We start from the raw sequence: 10,655 nt of genomic DNA on the forward strand, positions 1-10,655 counted from the left end.
ATTTAGGAGGCGCCAGCTGGGCTCCAGGGACCGTGCCGGGTGCTGGGAATCCAGCCTTGAAGAAGCTCCAGGCAATAGATAAGCAAAGACACAAGAAGATACTGAGTGCCGCAGGTGGTACGGCGGAGCTCAGGGCGCTACTGCTCTAGAGTGAACTGCCGGAAGCCCTCGTCCGCAGGAGGGTCTGTGCTGAGATCTTAATGGTGCGAGCAAGCCAATTATACCGAGCTCAGGGCGGGAAGTGAATTCCACACCAAGAAAACGGCAGATGAAAAGCTCTGGGTCAGAAGAGCTCTGGGTGTGTTTGAGCAGCAGGATGATGCAAGAAGGGAGGGGAAGACAGGTGTGATAAAGGCCCGGGATGGGTCAGCCAGCTCTCAGCGCAGCACGAGCGGAGTTGCTTTCTGGGTAAGGAGGCGGGGCCTCGCTCCAGTGACCCACCCCACCCCACCCCACCCCCAGCAGCAGGGTGGGCTTCCTGGGCACCTGTTCACATGGGCTTGTTTTTGTAAAAAATTGAACTCTCATCCACGCCATAAAAGTCTCCCCTGAAAGCATGACAGTTGAGTAGTTTTTAGTCAATTCAGAGAGTTGTGCAACCACACCATCTGATTTCAGAATATTTCATCACCCCCCAAAAAACCCTACCCGATAGCAACACCCCGCCCCCTCCGCTTCGTCCTAGGGGAGGTGCCTGTACTGGACATTTCCCATACACAGAATCATACAATTTGTGGCCTTCCGTGTCTGGCCTTGGCACTGAAAACGCTGTCTTCAAGGGCCACCCACCTTGTAGCCTGTGTCGGAGGGTCATTCCCCCTTTTGGGGGGGCGCTGGGTCTTCCCTGCTCTGTGGGCTCTTCTCCAGCTGTGGCGAGCAGGGGCTGCTCTCCGGCTGTGGTGCTCCGGCTTCTCACTGCGGTAGCTCCTCTTGCTGTGGAGCCCGAGTTCTAGAGCCCTTGGACACAACAGGTGTGGCTCCCGGGTTCTAGAGCACAGGTTCAATAGTTGTGACGCTCCGGCTTAGTTGCTCTGTGGATGAGGGATCTTCAGAGATCAGGGGTCAAACCCGTGTCTCCCGCACTGGCAGGTGGATTCTTTACCACTGAGCCACCAGGGAAGCCCCAGAGCGCCATTCCTTCTTCATGGCTGAATAATATTCCACAGTGTGGCTGGACCACAGTTTACCCATAATCTACTGATGGACATTGGTTACAGTGAATACGTGTTGTGGATTCATAAATGACGCAAATGTAGTGTGGCTCTTACGGAGCTTGCCGCTGTGAGCATCCATGCACGAGTTTTGCGGACGTGTTTTCAGTTCTCTCCAGTGGAAGGTGAAGCTTGAGCTGAATTTGACTCATCCTCCTTCCCCCGTTTTGTCTCCCCTCTGCTGTCGTTGGAATCCACGGAGAACCTTGGCTTGCCTCACTCTGAGGAGTGGGAAGGGCGGTTCCTTATGAATAAGGGAATGGTGCCTGCTCCCCGAACTGGGAGACCTCCCGGGGCATGGGCTTCTTAACCCAGGGCGATGCAGTCTGCTTGCTGCATCCCTCCAGGGCACCGTAATAGGGGGTGGGCAGACTCGGAGGCCAAGGGGAGTGGGCTGGGGGACAATGCCTGGCTTTACCCTGAAGCTCTCCCTGGAGGCCCAAGTTCTCAGTGCACAGGAGCCATCCTCCCTGGGAGCGTCCAGAGGAGATGGCTGTGCCCCCCTCAGAGGGCACCCGATAGGCTGTGGGTGTTGCCCAGCTCTCAGGTGGCTCCTGGGCCAGGGCTGGCACTGCCCCTCAGCCACACGCTCTCGTCTCTGCCTGTCCTTCCACCCTCCAGGCCTTGGATGCTCACTTTCGTCCATCAGGCCACTGCCTGGACCTCCAACTATTATTCTGTTTCTTTTCTCATGTTACATGTTTATGATGGAATTTTAAAGCCATAGAGAGACGAGTGTAGCAAGCCCTCAAGTTTCCCGTCTCCCAGGTTCAACAGTTGTCACCGTTCTGCTGTTCTTGTATAATCAGTCCCAGTACCCCGCTTTTTGTCTTTTCATCTGGAATGTTTTAAAGTAAATCCCAGGTATTGTATCATTTCACTCCTAAATACGAAGACGCTTAGATGCACCTCTCAGTGCAGCGTCACAGCCAACAGAGCAAATGCCAGTTCCTTCCCAGCATCCAACCCCCTGCTTCTCTGCCTGGTCCCGCTGCCCTCGGGGATGGAGCTGGGACCCCAGCAAGGCCCACCCTCCCCTTCGCCTGCCGGCTGCTCTCACTCTGCTCTTCTCGGAGTGGCTTCCACAGCCTCGGAGCATCCTGGATGCATTATTTCATTAGGAGCTGCAAATGGATGGTGTCTTAATCTGGCCATTCTGCAGCTCTGTTTCCCAGTAAACAAGAACTCCCTGCATCGCCTAAAATGTGGTCCTTACACTCTGTTGGCAGAAAGTGAAGAGGAACTAAAAAGCGTCTTGATGAGGGTGAAAGAGGAGAGTGAAAAAGCTGGCTTGAAACTCACCATTCAATACACTAAGATCATGGCATCCAGTCCCATCACTTTCTGACAAATAGATGGGGAGAAAGTGGAAGCAGTGACAGGTTTCCTTTTCTTGGAAAGAAAATCACTGCAGACAGCGACTGCAGCCGTGAAACTTAAAAGATGCTTCCTCCTTGGAAGGAAAGCTGTGACAAACCTAGACAGTGTATTAAGAAGCAGAGACATTGCTTTGATCACACCAGTTAATCCTAAACTAAAAGAAATCAACCCTGAATATTCACTGGAAGGACTGAAGCTGAAGCTGACGCTCCAATGCTTTGGCCACCTGAGGGGAAGAGCTGACTCATTGGAAAAGACCCCGATGCTGGGAAAGATTGAAGGCAGGAGGAGAAGGGGCTGACAGAGGTTGAGATGGTTGGATGGCATCACTGACTCAATGGACATGAATCTGAGCAAACTCTGGGAGATAGTGGAGGACGGAGGAACCTGATGTGTTGCAGTTCATGGGGTCGCAAAGAGTTGGACACGACTTAGCAACTGAACAACAAGAACAACAGAAAAGCTGGTGTAAATGCTCACTCTTTCCATTCCCTCATGTTTTCAGATACATGAGTCGTCATACCAACCTCCAGATGTGACGAGGGAAGCATATGGCTGGATTTTCATAAGAGACTCAGGAATTCACCCATTTCTGATGTGCTCCATCTGATCCTTCGACTGGCCAGTGGGAACCTCCGCAGATATTCCTAACATCTCATGTATGGCATAAACTTTTGGGGTTGAATTTTGGGGACTTACATTTTTTTTTTAATCCAAAAGATCCCTACCTTGTGAATTAAAAGCTTGGGTAACACCTTTGCTACAAGAGCCGACTTCACAACAGAATTGCGGTCCTTGCTTTGGACAGAGCTCCAGGCTGGGGCCCCCAGGGGCACTGAGATGAGCAGGGATGCCGGGAGCCAGCGTGAGGAACTCCGCCCATGGCAAAGGTCATGAGGAAGGAGGCTTGGCATACGCAAAGGCGTGACCAAGCCTCAGGAAACCCCCTGTTCCCGAGCATCTAACCCCAAAACCAGAGTCTGTTTTATGCTCTCACCTACACCTCTGACTTTACGAGGGGCTCTCCCCATAACCATTTCTCTCAGAGAAGGAGTAAACGTGCAGCTCCAAGGCAATAAAGGTTCTTGGGCGTGACAAGAGTGTTTCAGCTTACGGACTCCTCTGAAGGTTATCTAGCCCGCCTGTATAGGTTCGTCCGGCCACATGTGATTGTTTACAGCCTCCCAATCTGAGAGGCACGAGATGTTTTAGATTTACTAAAGGCAAATTCTTTGGGGGAGTTAAAAATTATTAGTATGGTGGGTTGGTTAGGAATTATATTGGTGAAGGGTTTTTTCATTTGTTGTGTCAATAATTGCTGCTAATTCCCTCCCCTGGGTGGGACGAGGATGTCTCAGGTCAAACCTCTCTGCTGACAGACTAGCTTGTGTGACAGGATTATCCATACTCCTGCCACTATGCACATGATTGTTTACTACCTCTCAACCATAAACAGCACAGAGAGTTTTGGAGTATTTTGAGAGTCTTAATTAGCACAGGGCTTTTTCTTCTGGTTGAGTCAATGATTGCTGCCAGGCCTCCATATCCTTAGGCACCTGGGAATATATTAATCAATATATTTGGACTATAGAAAAGGAAATATAGTAGTTTTTGATGTTAGCAGTACTAGGCTTTTTGAGTTAATGGATTTTCTCTTTTGATAATAGATCACTGTACTTTGTTATAAATCACTGTGTCCTTGCTATGTAAAAATGTAACTTTATCATATCTTAAAACTAAATAGATCTTAGGGGGAACATTGGTGAAAGGATTTTCACTTGTTGGGCTGATGTTTGCTGCTAAATCTCCATGTTCCCTACCCTTATAATGAATATAACTAGCATATAGGAAGAAATAAGTATTAACCTTTAAGCATATAGGAGAAATAAGTATTAACCTTTAAGACTAATCATGTTAACCTTGGGTTAAATAAATTCCTTTCTTGATTGTAACTCACTACACCCTCACCCTATAGGAATGTAACTTTATTTGGAGGGTGGTGCCTGGTTTAAGAAAAAACACCCTTGGAAGAAATAAGTTTTTTGGTTATCAGAAAGAAAGGATCATAAAATGTCAGCAGGTCTCACTCATGGCCAGAAGATGATGTACCTTTTTTATACATTTATGTGAAGCACCTGATTTTGATAAAGGTCAGGACTGCTGACTCCCGCGTGACTCTGTATTCATCCCTATGTGTAACAAAAGGTATATAAGCAAACCCCAAAATAAAGAAATCGGATCAGTTTCCGGAAAGACTGACTCCCCCATGTCGCTTCTTTCTTGCTCCCGTTTTTCTGGCTGAATTCCCATCTGGAGCATGGATGCTACTCCACGTAATCCAAGTTATTCAGCCTCTTTTTCTCCACTAATCTTCCTACTACACTATCCATTTCTAATCTCTCTATATCTGTGATTAAATATGTATTTTTCCAAAGATGCCGACTCCGTCCCCCCACCTTCGAATCACCCTGGATCCACCAGGGCTGGACCCCGGCACAGGGAGGCATTTCAAACCATCAGGCGTCACGAGGCCTGTCATCTTCTTGGGCCTCACGGTGACAGGTAATGACCCCCCTGTGGGCCGGGGTGTTGGACCCTCCTGGAGCTGAAGTCCTGAGGCTGATCCTGATGTTGGTCATCACAGGCGAGGGAGGGCCTGCAGCGGCTGCAGAAGCGGGATGGGCCAGCAAGCCTGGAGGGTGGGAGGAGCCCTGCTGGGTGGGTGCCCGGAGCCCCTGCAAACTGCCATGCCACCTGGCCCTGAACTGAGAGAGGGCAGAGAATGACGGGGACCTCGGGGACGTGGGCACCCAGCCTTGGGTCTTACTCCCATGGGAAGCCCGGGAAGCCCCTCCCGCCTCAGTTTCCTCATCTGTAACACCGGCAATACAACTTCCCACTCTGGGGGCCGAGGATTCTGCTGCTAAGCAAGCTCGAGGTCGGAGCCCAGCCACAGCCCAGGCGGCCTTGGCCGTCAGGGGCAATGAGCACCTGTTGGTGATCCAGAAGAAGTTGTAACTAGAGTCTTTGCAGATGTAGCCAAATGAAGATGAGATCATCGGGGGCGGGGGCCCCGAATCCAACACGCGTGGCGTCTCACTGTCACTCATGCTGGGGGCCCAGAGTGACGGGGGCCTGGCTGTGACTCATGCTGGGGAACTTGGCGTGCCAGAAGAAGGCTCTGGCCATCATCCTTGGGAGGCTCCTGCACTGGGGCAAGTGTTTCCTGTGCCCAGATGTGGCTGTGGGAGGGGAGGCGGTCAGCGTGGGGTCACCTTGGTTCCATCCAGCCAGGCTGCTCGGCAGAGGGAGGCTGGAGGCGAGCAAGGGGTCTCGGACACAGTGTCATCCACTCAGGAAGGTCTCGGGGACACAGAGTCTGTGTGCATTGTCCCCAGGCCTGTCGGGAAGGGAGAAGGGCCAGCTTTGGAGCTCAAAGCCCAAGTCTGGGCTGAGCCAGACACGACGGGCTGATGCCATAAGCATCGCCAGGCCCAGGCAGCTTCAGGATCCCCCGGGGTCCTGCTCAGTGTCACAACAGCCTCAGGGAGGCCCACCGGGTGGAAGGGATCCTATGTCCCTCGTTTGTCCTAGTGAAGTCTCTGTGTGTGCTCAGTCAACTCCCTGCGACCCCATGGACTGAAGCCTGCCAGGCACCTCTGTCCATGGGATTCTTCAGGCAAGAGTACTGGGGATCTTCCAGACCCAGGAATCAAGCCCATGCCTCTTATGTCTTCTGCACTGGCGGGTGGGTTCTTTACCACTGGTGCCACCTGGGTAAAGTGTCAATTGCTCAGCTGTGTCTGACTCTTTTTGACTCCATGGACTGTAGTGTGTCAGGCTCCTCTGTCCATGGGATTCTCCAGGCAAGAATACTGGAGTGGGTTGCCATTTCTTCCTCCAAGGAATCTTCCCTACCCAGGGATTGAAACAATGCCTCCTGCGGCTCCTACATTGCAGGTGAATTCTTTTACCACTGAGCTACATAGCAAGGTCTAAAAGGAGAACAAAAATTGCCCCAAATCAGCTTTTATTTTCATTTTTCACAAATCAGGGTTGTTTTTTTTTTCCATTACAGTGGATGAAGGAAAAATATACTTTTTCTACTTTGCATTTTTCCCTTTGAATAGAAGTTTATTGTGTCCGCAGGATGGATGTGAACAGGTCGGGGAGGGATTCAGGCTGGCACGTCCCACAGTTGGGCACCATGGATGGGACAGCTGGTCCTCAGGGATGTGGTGAGTGGTTGGTTGTCCCCATGGGCAGAAGAGATGCCGACAGAGGAGCGGGCTGGGGTCACCCAGGGGGAACGTGGCTGGGCCAGCCTGGGCCTGTGGCGCCCCCTGCGAGTCCTCTTGCCTGCTGCTGGCTGCAGCATCCTGTCCTTTGAGGGAGGGGGCCCAGCCCACCCATGAGCTGGAACCTGAGGCTTCAGCTGCTGCCCATGGCCTGGGACCCCCGGGCAGGGCCAACTTGCAGGGCGGGGGGGGGGCAGTCTCCTGATTCTCCTGGAAGTCCTATCACTGGGATCAGAATCCATGTCCTCCGAGAGGGAGGAAGACGACCTCAAAGGTCCGATCTGCGGAGCTGAGAGGCAGAGGGAGGCGGGCTGTCCTGGGCCGCAGCCTCACCAGCTCCTGTCCAGGGGAGGGCGGGATTTACGAGCAGGGGTCCCTGTGTCCAGGACAGCTGAGCACCAAACCCTCAAGAACATCACAAGCTGAAGCCTGAGGCATGTGGCTGGGCTGGCAGAGGCCGAGGGCTCCTGATTGTGGATATTTCCAGTTCTCGAAATCCCTTCTAAGCCGGGTCCTGAGTGCAGAGACCAGAACCTGGAGTTGGAGCCCTGGGACCCTGCACCAGCTCTGCCTGTGGTAACCTTGGTTGGCGACATTTCTTCGTCTTCCCCTGGGTCTGACCATCACTCCCTTGGTTCCGCCACCTCCCTTGAGAATCAGCGTTTGAGGTTGTACTGTGAAGGGCACTGGGAGGCGAGACAGAGTCTGCTCAAGGTGCCCGGTGCTTCTCCTGCCTCAGATGCCGGCCAGTCCTTGGGGGTGAAGCTGGAGGAGGCAGAATCATGGCCTCAAAGAGGTCCACGTCTGTTTTAGAATGAACTGTGTCCTCCCAAAGAAGGCCTAACCCCAGGAACTCAGACTGCGACCTTATTTGGACTAGAGTCTTGGCAGATGCAACCAAGTGAAGATGAGATCATCGGGGTGGGCCCTAATCCAACATGCCTGGTGTCTCTATAAGAGGGGGACGTTTGGACACACGTACACAGGAGGAGGACGATGTGGAGGCAGAGGATTCACGTGATCCCGCAGAATACCAAAGTCTGCAGGGACCACTGCACAGAATACCAAAGTCTGCAGGGACCACTGCAGGCCGAGAGGACACGGTCCCAGCACCTGCAGGGCGAGCACGGCCTCGGCAACGCCTGATCTCGGACTTCTGGCCTCTGGAGAGCTGTGAGATGGCCATGCCTCCTGTTTCTAAGCACCCCGGTTTGCGGTGCTTTGTTACGGCAGCCCAAGGAGATGAATACAGAGTCCTGATTCCCAGACCCGGGGGTGTTACCTTACACGGCGAGAAGGACTCTGCAGGGGCTGTGGAGTCCTGTCCCCAGGCCACAAATGCAAGGCCTGACACCAAGGCCACAGAAGCAGAGCCTAGAGCAAGGTCACCTTCGAAGCAGACCGAGCCGCTTTGTAACCGTTGTCAAAAGCCCTCCACCCCGATCACCACTGGCAGCCATCCTGACCCTGAGTTAGGCAAAAATGCCCCTTACAGCGTCCTAGAAAGTGAACGTTGAAAGTGTTAGTCACTCCGTCATGTCCAACTCTTTTGTGACCCCATGGAGTATAGCCCACCAGGCTCCTCTATCCATGGGGTTTCCCAGGTAAGAATGGTGGAGTCGGTTGCCATTTCCTTCTCCAGGGGACCCTCCTGACTCAGCGGTCAAACCTGGGTCTGCTTCATTGCAGGCAGATTCTTTACTGTCTAAGCCACCTCCTTGATCCTTATAGCACCCTAATCAATCATTTAATGCCAACCTTTCAGCAGGAATTTTCTTTCTCTTGAGGCTATAAAAATTGGCTACTAACCCACGAAAACTGTTGACTTTCCCTGGTCTGTCAGGAGGTCAGCGGGCTGCATTCGAAGTTGCTTCATTATCTCTGCTCCCTGCTCTTGGTAAACTTCCTCCATTCTGAAATACTCAGTGTCTAGGAATTACTTTCCAACCGGGGCTCTGTCACAACAGGTGTGATTAAATTAAGGGTTGTGAGGGACTTCCTTAGTGGCCCAGTGGCCAAGACTCTGAGTTCCCAATGCAGGGAACAATACCTGGCCAGGGAACTAGACCCAGCTTGCTGCAATTTGAGATCTTGCATGCCGAGACTAAGACCCAGCGCAACCAAATAAATAAATATTGAAAAAAATAAGCGTCACGAGATGGAGATATCAGGATGGGCCTTAAATGTAGCCAGGGCTTGCCTGGTGCCTCAGATGGTAAAGAATCGGCCTGCAATGCAGTCAGATTGGGGAAATGGCGGTCACTTCCCAAAGGAGCTCACCGGTTCACAAATGCAGAATTGGTGCGTCTGGTTATTCAGCAACTGCCACATCACCCAGACAACGGGGAGGTGGCCCCATGGCGTGGATTTCCAGCTCCGTGTTCCCGGGGCAAACGCTCCAGCTGCTGTGCGTCGTCTTATGTGAGTGGACAGATGCACTTGTGTCTAAGTTGTAGTGAATTTACAGGCTGGCCCCGATTTTCCTAACCCTTTCTCCGTCCCTCCTGCGGTTGTCTGGGCAACACGTCCATGGTGGTTTGGACGGTTTATTGCATTCCTCGGCGTTTATCGAATTGCCTGGGCAGCTGTAACAATAGGAAATTACTGTCTCCCAGTCTTGGAGACCAGAAGCCCGAGATCAGGGTGCCAGTGGGGCTGGTCCTACTGAGGCCTCCCTCCTGGGCGTGCAGTTGGCCGTCTCCTCCCTGTGTCCTCACAGGGTCGTCCCTCTGTGTGTGTCTGTGTCCTGACCTCCTCTTATAAGGATGCTGATCCTATGGAGTTAGAGCCCCACCCATTATGACTTTAGTTCAGTTCAGTTCAGTCGCTCAGTTGTGTCCGACTCTTTGTGACCCCATGAACCGCAGCACGCCAGGCCTCCCTGTCCATCACCAACTCCCAGAGTTCACTCAGACTCACGTCCATCGAGTCAGTGATGCCATCCAGCCATCTCATCCTCTGTCGTCCCCTTCTCCTCCTGCCCCCAATCCCTCCCAGCATCAGTCACATCCACAGCTGGGTATTGTTTTTGCTTTGGCTCCATCCCTTCATTCTTTCTGGAGTTATTTCTCCACTGATCTCCAGTAGCGTGTTGGGCACCTACTGACCTGGGGAGTTCCTCTTTCAGTATCCTATCATTTTGCCTTTTCATACTGTTCATGGGGTTCTCAAGGCAAGAACACTGAAGTGGACCACATTCTGTCAGACCTCTTCACCGTGACCCGCCCGTCTTGGGTTGCCCCGCAGGCGTGCCTTGGTTTCATTGAGTTAGACAAGGCTGTGGTCCTGGTGTGATTAGGTTGACTAGTTTTCTGTGAGTATGGTTTCAGTCTGTCTGCCCCCTGATGCCCTCTTGCAACACCTACCATCTTACTTGGGTTTCTCTTACCTTGGGCGTGGGGTATCTCTTCACGGCTGCTCCAGCAAAGTGCAGCCACTGCTCCTTACCTTGGACGAAGGATATCTCCTCACCGCCGCCCTTCCTGACCTTCAACATGGGATAGCTCCTCTAGGCCCTCCTGTGCCCGTGTAGCCACCGCTCCTTGGACGTGGGATTGCTCCTCCCTGTTGCCGCCCCTGGCCTCGGGCGTGGGGTGGCTCCTCCTGGCCGCCGCCCCTGGCCTCGGACTTGGGGTAACTCCTCTTGGCCGCTGCCCTTCGGGCATGGGGTCCTCCCGGCTTCTGCCCCTGACCTCGGACGTGGGGTAGCTCCTCTTGGCTACGCTTAGTGCGCCGATTGCAGCCGCCCATGCTTAGTGACCTCACT

This window comes from Ovis canadensis, chromosome 21 (assembly GCF_042477335.2).
Source record: "Ovis canadensis isolate MfBH-ARS-UI-01 breed Bighorn chromosome 21, ARS-UI_OviCan_v2, whole genome shotgun sequence".
NCBI classification, from domain to species: domain Eukaryota; kingdom Metazoa; phylum Chordata; class Mammalia; order Artiodactyla; family Bovidae; genus Ovis; species Ovis canadensis.